The 12,500-nt window shown below is 44.7% G+C and overlaps 1 protein-coding gene and 1 long non-coding RNA gene across 2 annotated transcripts in view; one reads left to right on the forward strand and one right to left on the reverse strand.

Annotated features, from left to right (window-relative positions):
- The window catches only part of LOC134436604 (uncharacterized), a 265,909-nt gene that overhangs the window by 246,197 nt on the left and 7,212 nt on the right, over positions 1–12,500 (reverse strand). The window lies entirely within an intron of this gene.
- Positions 1–12,500, forward strand: part of khdrbs3 (KH domain containing, RNA binding, signal transduction associated 3) — a 265,883-nt gene that overhangs the window by 132,733 nt on the left and 120,650 nt on the right. The window lies entirely within an intron of this gene.

Below are 12,500 nucleotides of genomic sequence, written 5' to 3' on the forward strand. Positions count from 1 at the left end.
AGAGAGATGGAGAGACAGAGGGTGAGTGAAAAAAACAGCTTATATACTGTATATATAGCAACACACACAAGGGCTGGTTTCCATCCAGGGACACTCCAGAGCAGTGCGACGACTCGTAAATATTTAGTTACGGCTCCACTGTCTCGTCTTCCGTGACCCCGCCTGACCTCTCTGTCATCCAGTACGGCATTGCCGCGCTGAAATGTGTGGCGCAATCTGACAGACAGACAGATCAGGGATCACAAATCGGACTGGCAGCGGCAACGGCAGCAGCAGCAGCAGCAGCTGTATTTCGAACCCCATCGCAGCAGGGCTGCTGGCTGCTTTTGGCCGGGCCCATGACAAAGACCCCAAAAGGGCCCCACCACGGCCATTATATGCAATGTATTGAGGACCCAATTCTGGGCCCCCTCTCCATCTGGGCCCAGGACAACTGACCTTTTTACGCCCCACCCACCCTGCCAGCTGCTCAGACTCATGTCAGATATCTTGCAGTTCAACTGGATGGACAACATGGACATCCATTCAACAGCAGAATGGGCATCCATATCTGGGGGCTTAATTCCAAAGGAAGCCCCTCCACCTTTTCAAGCTAATGAAATATGTATGTAGTAGCGTACAGTTAGGGCCAGAAATATTTGGACAGCAACACAATTATCATCCTTTTTCACCCTATACCCCACCACAATGGATTTGAAATAAAACAAACAAACTGTGCATTAACTGTAGACTCTTAACGTTAATGTGAAGGTGTTAACATCCATATCGCATTAACAGGATTGAAATAGCAACGTTTTTTGTCTGTGTTGCTCACTTTTTAAGGGATCAAAAGTAATAGGACAGTAGGCTACTCAGCTATTCTCCAGTCAGATGTGTGTTATTCCCTTACTACACCATCACCAAGATTTGAAGTGTTTCATTTGCATTTTTATATATTTTTACGGAATGTCCATGAGATCCGAAGTCCACCTGTCACCATCAGTGATGCAAGCCATCATAAGGTTGAAAAAAATCAAAACAAAACCCATTTGTGAGATGGGGAAATATGATTAATTCAAGAGTTCAGAATGTTGGAAAAAAAAGAAATACCAGAGCAACACCAAATTACCTGGCATATATGGAAGACTAATGCTCTGGATGACAGACACTATTCTGTATCTGGTGAAAAAAAACCCATCTCCCAACAGTTGCCCAGATGTAGAACAGTGTCCAGGTGAACGGTGGATACATGTCCAAGGCAACAATCAAGAAAAAGTTGAAGACCGTTCAGGAACACTTCACCATAGGAAATGCAGGGGGCTCACTAAAAGATGTAAATAATTGATTGCATCAGAAATAGCAATACCAGATTTGGCTTTGCCAAACAACGTCTTAAAAATACTGTATAGGTCTTGAGCTACATCCTATGGACAGAGGAGACAAAAATCATCTTGTACAAGGGTAATGGGAAGAAAAGAGTATAGAGAAGGAAAGAAACTGTTCATGATTCAAAGCATACCACCCAATCAGTGAATCATGGTGGTGGTAGTGTCATGGTGTGGGCATGCATTTCTGTCAATACTATTTTCCCCTTGTATTTATTGATGATGAGGACTACCGACAAAAGCCACAGGATGAATTCTGAAGATTTTCAGGCTATATTATCATGTCATATTAAAACGAATGGTTCTGAACTCATTGGACAATGCTTCACAGTGCAGATGGACAATGACCCATAGCTTCATGTGAAAGCCATTAAGCCATTTCTACCCCAAAAACGTAGAATATTATTCAATGGCCCAGTCAATCACCTCACCTGAGTACGATTATGCAAGTATTTCACTTGCTGGAGGCAAAACTGAAGGGAAAATATCCTAAGAATAAGCAGGACCTGAAGACTGTTGTAATAGACAGCTCACTATAGCATCACCAGGGATAAAACCCAGTGTCTATTGATGTCTATGGATAGTCTGTAACTAATGGGAAAGTATTTGCAACCAAATAATTAAAAATGGAAAGTTTGTTGTATAAATATTAGACTGTCCAATTACTTTTGATCCCTTAAAAGTTGGGTGGCACTGATAGAAAATGTCATAATTCCTTCACAGTTCACTCGATTTGGACGCAAACACCCCCATATTAAAGCTGAAAGTCTGCTGTTAATGTACATCTCGTTTGTTTCATTTCAAACCCATTGGGATGGTGTACAGCACCAAAAAGATGAAAGCTGTGCAGATGTCCAAATATTTATGGCCCTAACTGTATATACCATCCTCCGAGTATGCTGTAACTCACTCAAAAATGCATTAGCTTAAATAAATGTTGCAATGTTAAGTACATTCTCAGGTGACGCCATAGTGCGCGCATAGCAGCGGCGCATTAAGAATGGGGGTGAGGAGTGCATTTTCCCTCCTCGTCTGTCTCGTTCGTCGTTACGGTTACAGTCTGGGGCTAAGTGGGGAAGACTTTGCTGATGTGATGTGTCTGTGAATTCTGAGAGAGAGAGAGAGAGAGAGAGAGAGAGAGAGAGAGAGAGAGAGAGAGAGAGAGAGAGAGAGAGAGAGAGAGAGAGAGAGAGAGAGAGATGAGGTAGGTGACTGAGCAGATGCCCAGGCAGACATAGACAGACGGAAAGATAGATGATGTGTCCATGGATCCTGTGGGAGAGACGTAGACAAACAGAGAATGAGAGACAAATGGCAGACAGGCAGGCAGACAGGAACAGCGACAGAAATAGAGACAGAAACAGAAGGGAAGAGACAGAAACAGTGGGAACGCCTGGCAGGGAAGAAAAGACAAGAGCGAGAGGTGGTGGCAGCCAGGGTATCGCCTGCAATTTTGCTTTGTGTAGAGGAGAAGAAAGACAGAAACAGAGGAGGGGAGAGGGGGAATGGTAAAATACACATGAAATGGTGGGCATAGAGGAGAGAAAGCATGACGGGCAGAGTGAGATAAAGGAGGGGGGGAAAGGAGGGAGGGAGAGAAAGGAGGGAAAGACAGATAGCAGCAGGGTGACCCGTGTCTTTGTTTAGTGTGTAGGGCACCACTGCTGCATGACACTTCCCTCGCCACGGCAACGCACCTGAGACATCGCACATCACAGCCAACCGTCTGGATGTCTGTTGTCATGGGGATCTGTGAACACTGACATGGCAGGTGTTCCATTCCTCTTTTTTTCTCCCCCAGAATGAAATGGAAATGTGTTAACACGCGCAGACACATACATACACTCACACAGATACAAATATGCTTACAAGCAGGTGAACGCACGCATGCACGCATGTACGCACACACTTACATAGCACAGAGGATGTCGTTGACATTGGAATATGACAGCAGGTAACCTTTAGTATTGACTTATGATCTTTCATTGTTTTTCCCTCCTGATTTCTACGCTCAGAGAAACACCCTCTATTGGCTCACATTTAGAAGATGAAAAACAGATGAAAGAAGATGAAAAACAATAAGTTTGTCACGTAATTATCATTTTACTGGGTTATTCTCTTTGAAGAAATTCGGGCTTGTTCAACTGACACTTTATCACAAGACGTGGAAGAGTTTTTTTTTTACAATAACAGCAGAAATCAACATCATTAGCACTGTGTGTTTCTTGTAGGCCGTATGCGTTTGGTCTTATGAAAGTGCTAATTGCCTAAAGCCTCTCAGGCTGAAAGCTTTCTCTCAGCCTGTTTTTCAAGAGCAATTTTTGGGCTTTGGGATCACCAGTTGCCCTCTCCTAAAACTCCTTTAAAAACAAAACAAAAAAAACCCTATAAAACTGCAGTACACAACATATAAGGGGATTGGAAGGAACTCACTTATAGATTGATGGACGTCGTCGAGATGCATCCTACAAAGCACTTCCCAAGGCCTCCTAGACCTGAGTCTGCCTTTTTAACATGCTACTGCAGCAGGATTTGGTGCCAAGGAGAAAAGGAGGAAGGAGGAAGGCCTGTGTTATGGGGCTGTGCACACTCTCTGGTGTGGTGTGTTGTGTTGTGGTGTGGTGTGGTGTGCCCTCGACTCTCTAGCAGTAGCTTGACAAATAGAGAAGGGGAAGCCAGCATGAAAAGAGGGCCGGGGCATTATCTTTTCTGCTTGGTTAAACTCCAAAGCGCTCAGGAGGCTTGGAGTCAATTTCATTAAAACGGTGGCTCGTTACACGTGAACACTGCACACACACACACACACTCTCTCTCTTTTCTTTTCTCTCTTTTTTTCTCTTTCTGTCTTTCGCTTTCCTCTGTCCTCGAAGATACCGAGCCCAAAGAAGCGTAGTAATGTTTTTTGTAATGCTTAGCTCAGGGAACAGCACATGCAATTTGTTTCAGCCTCTCCTGTGATGTGTGAATGTTTTTTTTTCTTCCGCCACCTGACATAATTTACTCTGACAAAGGTATGCATTTTCCGCCCCTGATAGGGGTTGCTCTTTTATATAAACACAGTAATCTCTCTCTCTCTCTCTCTCTCTCTCTCTCTCTCTCTCTCTCTCTCTGCCCCTCTCTCTCTCTCTCTCTCGTTTTCTTGTGTTTCTGTTTCGTTCAATCCTTTGCTTACCGCAGCGGCGGAATGCAAAATAATCACAAATAAACCAGAGTAGGAGGGTTAAAGCAAAGAAAGTCAAACAAAACACGGTAGTTGGCACACAAACACGTACGTGCTCTCTCCCTCTCTGTCTAAAAAAACAAACACCTTTTTGTCCTTCAAATTGAAGTGTCCACCATTCGTCAAGAAGTCTGCCATGTGTGTCGGGTTGCTACAGTACCCCGCTGCTAGTTGCCCCGGTGAACGTAGCACAGGCCTGCCTTCCACATACACCTCACCCCCTCGAACCACAAGAGCTGCCCCACTGCCTCACAGTCAGACACATTTTTCATTCGGTCGTTTGTATTCTTTTTATTTCTCTGTCCCTCATTATGTGTCAGTCCTGCAAGCGGACGCAGCAAGGGTATGAAAGGGTAAGGCTGAAAGATATGTCAGAAAAATACAAATCCCGATATATTTTTTCAGGTGTCTCAGTAGTTTTTTTTTCAAAATATTGTCACACATTTATTTATTTAAGTTTTCAAAGTGCAGTTGAAGAAAATAGGTACAAATATTATATATTTTCAGAGTGAAGAGTCCAAACAATTAAAATCCTTTTTTCATTGACAGTCAAAACGTCATCCAATCCTGCCATGGAATAAAGAAACAAAGAAAAAAGGATTTTAAATGTGCTGACTCCACACTCTAAGGTTCTCAACCTTTTTTGAACAAACGCCCCCTTGACTTCATCATAAGCCTCCCAACGCCCCCCTGACCTCATCACAAGCCTGCCAATGCCTCCCTTACTATTAAACATTTTAAATTGACTAATGCCCCCCAATGACAACTAAGCACCACCCGCTCTCAAATGTATCCTTCTCAACGCCCCACTAGGGCTCTCAAACGTCCCTTGGGGGGCTGTAGCGCACCCCGTTGAGAAAGACTACTCTAAAACGACTGTAGCCTCGTTGGCCACATAGCCGGTTCTCCTCAGATGAACCCGCCTTCTCCTTCGGAGGTTTATCTTCATTCACCGCTCTGTTAGCCCTCCTGTTAGCAACACAGTGTGCCTCTGTTTCATTGCTCGCGGCGCTCTGGCTTTTCCCGTTGCCCGAGGCCATCCAATACTAGCTCATTGCCAGCACAGTAAGACATATCAGATACGTAAATGACACCAATAGGGAGCCCGACCGGCTGTTCAGTTCGGGGGTTACTTAATTTGGGTTCACGCCGCCCCGGGTGTTTAATCATTACAGGCATCAAGTTAGACGGTGTCAGGTGAACTGTAATGCGCTTTGCAACCTCCGAGAGAGCGAGAGAGAGAGAGAGAGAGAGAGAGAGAGAGAGAGAGAGAGAGAGAGAAACAAACATAGGATTGTGTTCGTCTTATTTGCGGGGGTCAATCATTCATGTTCTTTCATTAATATACACTGACTTAAGTCTAACCAACTATCCGACATGTACACATACCGTACCAAGGCGTTACATTTCTCTTCTGTTTGTTTGCGCACTAAAATCCCTTTCTTGAGATGGTTGTTGTACAAGTCCTGCACTCGGTGCTATCTAGCATGATAGGATGAAGAATGAAGAGAGAGAGAGAGAGAGAGAGAGAGAGAGAGAGAGAGAGAGAGATAGAGAGAGAGAGAGAGATGGAGAGAGAGAGATGGAGAGGATGAAGACAAAAAGAGTAAAGAGGAGAGGTAGAGAGATAGAGAGAGCTGAAGGGAGAGAGTCGAGAGTCGGAGTCAGAGCGAAAAAAAGAGACACAGTGTCAGAGAGAATGAGAAGGAGAGAAAAGAGGAGTAGAGAGAGTGAGTGAGTGAGTGAGTGAGTGAGTGAGTGAGTGAGTGAGTGAGTGAGTGAGTGAGTAAGAGAGGAAAGAGGAGTAGAGAGAGTGAGAGAATGAGTGAGTGAGTGAGTGAGTGAGTGAGTGAGAGAATGAGTGAGTGAGTGAGTAAGAGAGGAAAGAGGAGTAGAGAGAGTGAGAGAATGAGTGAGAGAATGAGTGAGAGAATGAGTGAGTGAGTGAGTGAGTAAGAGAGGAAAGAGGCGGAGGAGGAGATGCAGGGAGTAAAAGGAGAAATATTCTATAGAGATATGCCAACATAATAGGTTTCTATGGGCACCTAACGCGACCAGGTTCCGGTCTGCCTAAAGGGGCGTGTCATAATGCTCCTACAATGAATAGAACAGTCCTTAGGTCTGCCTAAAGGGGGATTCATACTAGTCGTGAGTGGCGCTAGTCTCCTTCATACTTCACTCACGACGATGGCGCGCGCCGTCACGTGACCTAAAATTTCGACACGCCCCCCGTCGTAAGCTCAAAATTCGGCGCGTGTCGCCACGTCGTGCACACGAGGATTTTTCTAACTTGTCGCGCGCCACCAGCGACCATGCAGGTAGGCAGACAAAGCAGGAGTTGCGAAGAGAGGCTACAACTACTGTAGGCTACTACAGAATGGATCCTGCATCATTTTGAGGATAATAAAATGCCATAGAGAGTTATTTTATCTTCTCTCTTAAATGTTGTTCAGTGAAACAATTGTTTACTTTGTTCAGAAGCACGTTGTGTTCGGCGATCTATTTATAAATTCTGCCGCCAGAACAATGCTCTCACATGGTCTTGGAATTATCTGGCAATGTAGGCTACAACAAAAAATATATATGTTTCAATGTGGTAAGTCACAAGTCAGACGTTCAGTAGCCCTACAGCAGCCGTGTTTGGCTTTCTATTATATACATCAGTAGAACTCACGCTGCGAGTTGCGAAAAATACTGCCGTTTCTCTCATGAACAGCAGAGGGCACTTCCGACAATGCGAGCAGGGCGCTTTTGAAGTATGAATAGTCTGTCGCGAGTGATGACGTCATTAATGGTTCTCGCGCCACTCGCGCCAAAGTGCGCACGTGAAGTATGCAGAGCCCTTAAGGGGGGCCATAATAGAACCAGGAAACAATGGGCCAATGGAACCTCTCTCTCTCTCTACTCTCTCTGGTAAAATGAGAGGAGTTAATGATCCGCGTCCCCTCCCTGGCCCTGGGCTCCCGATCTGGATGTCTTACCAGAGCCCTAATCCTTGAAATCTGCACGCCGCATGAATTTTGAACGCTGGGATCCGAACCGGCGGGCCCTCCTCCCTCCAGGATATTCGGTTTCCAGTGGTGACTTGGCCAACTGCGAGTGCATATTATGAACCACTCGCACGCACGCACGCGTACACACACACCTACCACCTACACACACACCTATCACCTACACACACACCTACCACCTACACACACACCTACCACCTACACACACACCTACCACCTACACACACACCTACCACCTACACACACACCTATCACCTACACACACACCTACCACCTACACACACACCTACCACCTACACACACACCTACCACCTACACACACACCTACCACCTACACACACACCTACCACCTACACACACACCTACCACCTACACACACACCTATCACCTACACACAGGCACAGATATGAATCCACCTGCAAAAAGGCTCTCCCTTGCTCTCTCATTCTCTCTCTCCGTCTTTCTCGTTCTCTCTCTCTCTCGTTCTCTCTCTTTCTCACACACACACACACACACACACACACACACACACACACACACACACACACACACACACACACACACACACACACACACACACACACACACACACACACACACACACACACACACACACACACACACACACTTGTACAAACACATAACCATGCATCATACATGCACATTGCACGCATCAAGAGGCCAAAACTCTCTTTCTCTCTCTCACCCACATGCACACACACACACACACACACACACACACACACACACACACACACACACACACACACACACACACACACACACACACACACACACACACACACACACACACACACACACACACACACACACATGGGGGGGCACCCTGCTGAGTGCTGTTAGTCATCATATCATAATGCATCTTCGATATGTGTGAGTGAGGACAGAATAAGGATCAGCACATATATTGCAGCTGTATAAAGAGACACCGTAACCTTGTTAAACAAGCAGGAATGGAAATGGAGTCGCGTTAATACCCACGAACATGCTAACATAACGCCGCTTTTACGCTGCAAGTAGGGGTCACAGGCGAACGTGTCCGAATGTATCCATATTTAGCTTATTCCAGAATGGTTAGAAAACATTGAGGAGTTCAGATGCAAAACCCCCTAAGTGCCTTTTCAGAAAATAATCTTAATTCATTTTTATTTAATACAAAGCTACCAAAATTGCATATGTTTTATTTTATTTATGTAATAGAACTATTTATATGTATTATCAAGTACATGAATGTAAACCAAACCAACAACGGGGTTCTCTAAAAATATAGAAGTGCAGGTCTTCAGAAATGGAGTTAGAGGGTTTTGCATCTGAACTCTTCACATGTAAACAGATTACTACTTTCACACCAACGCTTGGTGTCAGTGTGGCACACGGACGGGCCAGCGAGCAGGAGTCCGAATAAGTTTGTGTTGTAACTTGGAAATAGAACTCAGTGAACGGGCTCCCATTTCATTGGGCTGGGAAGGCTGATACTGGATGGTGATTCTCATCTATAAACCGTGCGTGCAGGCAGTCCCAGTGCGAACGTTGTAAATAGCCCTAAAATATAGAGGGTATAAATGGAAAAGTACGCTGTGCCGACATGTTTCGTTGGACAGATTTGATTGCTTTTAGTTGTTTTTCAGTTGACTTTGTTTTATTTTTTCATGTGTTAGTCACAAGCACTTAAGAAGCATAAGGAAATATCAGTGATTTAATTAATTAGATCAATATTAGCTGTGTGCTGACGTAGTATTGTGATTCATAAATCTTGAAATGAAGTGTCATTCAAATGACTCATTTATTGAGGCAAGTGTCACCGTAGTATTCAGTGCAGCACACATATCCGTGAGTCTGACCTCCAGGAACGAGGTGCCAGTAAAATTGGACTGAAAGAGAAGAAAAAAGAAAGGAAAAGAAAAGAAAAGCATAAAAGAAGGGGGCTATCTCCCCCATGTATGGGCGTGTGGCTTTGCATAAATATTAATCTTGGCTTTTCCCAGGAAGCTCCGAAAAAGCCTGCATCCCCTGTGGGATGTGTCAGACTGCTAGAGATAGCTCGGATTAGTCATCGCTCTCTCTTTCAGCGGGCTAACAGGAAATATCAAAGGCTATCTTGTACGGGATTCCCACACAGCCTGCCTGTCTGATGTTGTCTGGGCTTGGCCACCCAAAAACCTTTTCAACACATCTTCTTCTATTATTTCCCCCTCCCATCTTCTTCGTCTTCTTGCTGCACACTAACTCTTCCTCCTTGAGGTCCCTGTACACAACATTGCTTGTGCGTAGTAGCCTAATTGCCTCCATAACAGGTTTGCTAACGATGGAGTTCACTCAGAGGGAAGTAGGCTATGAACTTACTTCTGGTGCGTATGGAGAGAACATCCAGGGAAGCCGATGGGGGGGACAAAGGGGTCAGTTGTCCCGGGCCCAAGGAAAAGGGGGGCCCAGAATGGCATCGTTATTATGACATCATATGTATTGGCTGGGGGGGCCTTTAAGCTGGTTTTGTCCCGGGCCTAGACAAAGCTGTCAGCGGCCCTGAGAACATCCCAGTTTCCTTTTTATTATGACGGAGTGTCTGTGTAACTAATTAGTGGCATGTTGTTTCACCACTGGAGGGAAATAAACATTACTAAAACATTACAACATTACAGAAAACATTATAGAAAAAAAAACCTCAGGGTAATGCCATTATGGGAGTTCAGAAGAATTTTCCAGCTTCCCAACGTCAGCCCGCAGAATGTACAGTAGAACTCACATAGGTACGGTATAGTTTATGTAGAGCAGGAATGTCAAACGTAAGGCCTGGGGGCCGCATGTCAAAAATGAAGTTAATCTCTAGTCCATCACAAAAGTGCTGCAGGTGTCTTTCTTCAGAGAGACTTTGCTTTGCTTTTTTGTTTTTCTTGCTCGCCATTTACTGTTAATGCTTTTGAAATACCTTTAACATCCACCTCGAGATGGTTGACTAGCAATGCGATTCTGAGATGAAGCAGAAATTTTTAACATTTTGCAGTTATGTTTCTGGTCAGGCCCACTTGATATAAATTGGACTGTACAGTATATGGCTCCTGAACTGAACTATTATTTTGAAATGCTTACTTTGCTGTTTAGAATGTAGAACACCTTCCTTTCTCTCTTCGGCCTTGTACTCTTTTCTTCAATCTTTGTTTATCAACACCTCCTTTCTCTAATCTCACAATCGCTTTAGTCCCGCAAGATTGCTGAGGTCCTCTTTAATGCAAGGGTCGGTTGGCTGAAGCCTGCAGCTGCCCCCACCTCTTGGCATAAACATATACAAAGTGGCCTTTCACCAGCCCTGTTCAAAGAGCACCTTGAAGAAACACTTAGGCCTTTGGCTTCTAGTTCATGCACACACGCACACGCATGCACACACACATGCATGCATGCACACAGACTCACACACATGCACACACACATGCATTTAGGTGCACAATCATACCTACACACTTACCCAGATGAAAGTTTAAGCAACCTTGGGTGTCTTCTTCTTCTTCTTCTTCTTCTTCTTCTTCTTCTTCTTCTTCTTCTTCTTCTTCTTCTTCTTCTTCTTCTTCTTCTTCTTCTTCTTCTTCTTCTTCTTCTTCTTCTTCTTCTCCTCCTCCTTCTTCTTCACTGTATTACAACAGACATATTTATGCAGAACAAACACATCCATCAGACTCCGCTGGAGATAAAGGGTTTTCAGTGTGTAGGGTCTGACAATACACGATTTTCAATTGAAAAAAGTGGGAGGTATCGATCGGCACTGTGCTCAACATGTGTATAAATTTTCAAATTGCAATCTATTTTTCCGATTCACTGCGTGTCATTTGCTTATCGTTATGTTTATTATTAGACTGCTCAGTCATTTCCAAAGGCAAAGATCCATCACTAATGAGCAGACAGGCTCAGACCTTCCGTGCCATACTGAAAAAGCGTTACCTGCCTGCCCGTACGTGTATGCATATGTGCATGTGTGTGTTTGTGTGTGTGTTTCTGAGTGTGTGTGTGTGTGTGTGTGTGTGTGTACCAGCCTGCCTGACTGCCCACACATGTACATGCGTGTGTGTGTGCATGCGTCCGTGTGTGCATGCATGTGTGTGTGCAACTGTGTGTGTGTGTGTGTGTGTGTGTGTGTGTGTGTGTGTGTGTGTGTGTGTGTGTGTGTGTGTGTGTGTGTGTGTGTGTGTGTGTGTGTGTGTGTGTGTGTGTGTGTGTGTGTGTGTGTGTGTTCCTGTGTGTGTGCGTATGTGTGTGTGCGTGTGTGTGTGTGTGTGTGTGTTTGTGTGTGTGTTCCTGCGTGCCTGCATGCCTGAGTGTGTGTGTGTCCGTGCATATGTTTGAATGTTTTTGTGTGTGCTGTCTGCTCAATACATTTCTGGCCCAGGCCCACTGCTAACAAGCCTAATACTGTGTCTGGCAAGCCTCGCATTGCAATCTAATAACCAATGGCATGCTCCCTGACAGCACCTGTCAGGGCCTCTCATCCAATGGGTGAAGATGAAGACCTGTGATATGATTATGAGCATGGCCAATTAAATTACAGCATGACCGCGGGAGCCTATTTCACAGTTGAGTGAGCACTGGGAAAAGATGCGAGCGTTCGCTGGTGTCTGTCAACAAGCAAAGCCACAAGGCCATTATCCCAGCTAATCATACGCTTATGGAACGATAGACATCTTGCTGTCCTCAAGATCACCTTTCTTGTGGTGCTTTTTCCCCCCTTTTGGTTGTTAAACCTTTTCACATGTGTCTGTGTGATTAAAATGAACAAGCCTCAGTGGTTGAGATGTAGTTTCATGCAGTGGAATAAAACATACAAAAAAGGATTTCAAGACTGTTTATTCTAAGAGTTGAATCAGCCTTCGTCTGGCCCCTTAACCTAGGATATGCATA

The sequence above is a fragment of the Engraulis encrasicolus genome, chromosome 20, assembly GCF_034702125.1.
Source record: "Engraulis encrasicolus isolate BLACKSEA-1 chromosome 20, IST_EnEncr_1.0, whole genome shotgun sequence".
In the NCBI taxonomy this organism is placed as follows: domain Eukaryota; kingdom Metazoa; phylum Chordata; class Actinopteri; order Clupeiformes; family Engraulidae; genus Engraulis; species Engraulis encrasicolus.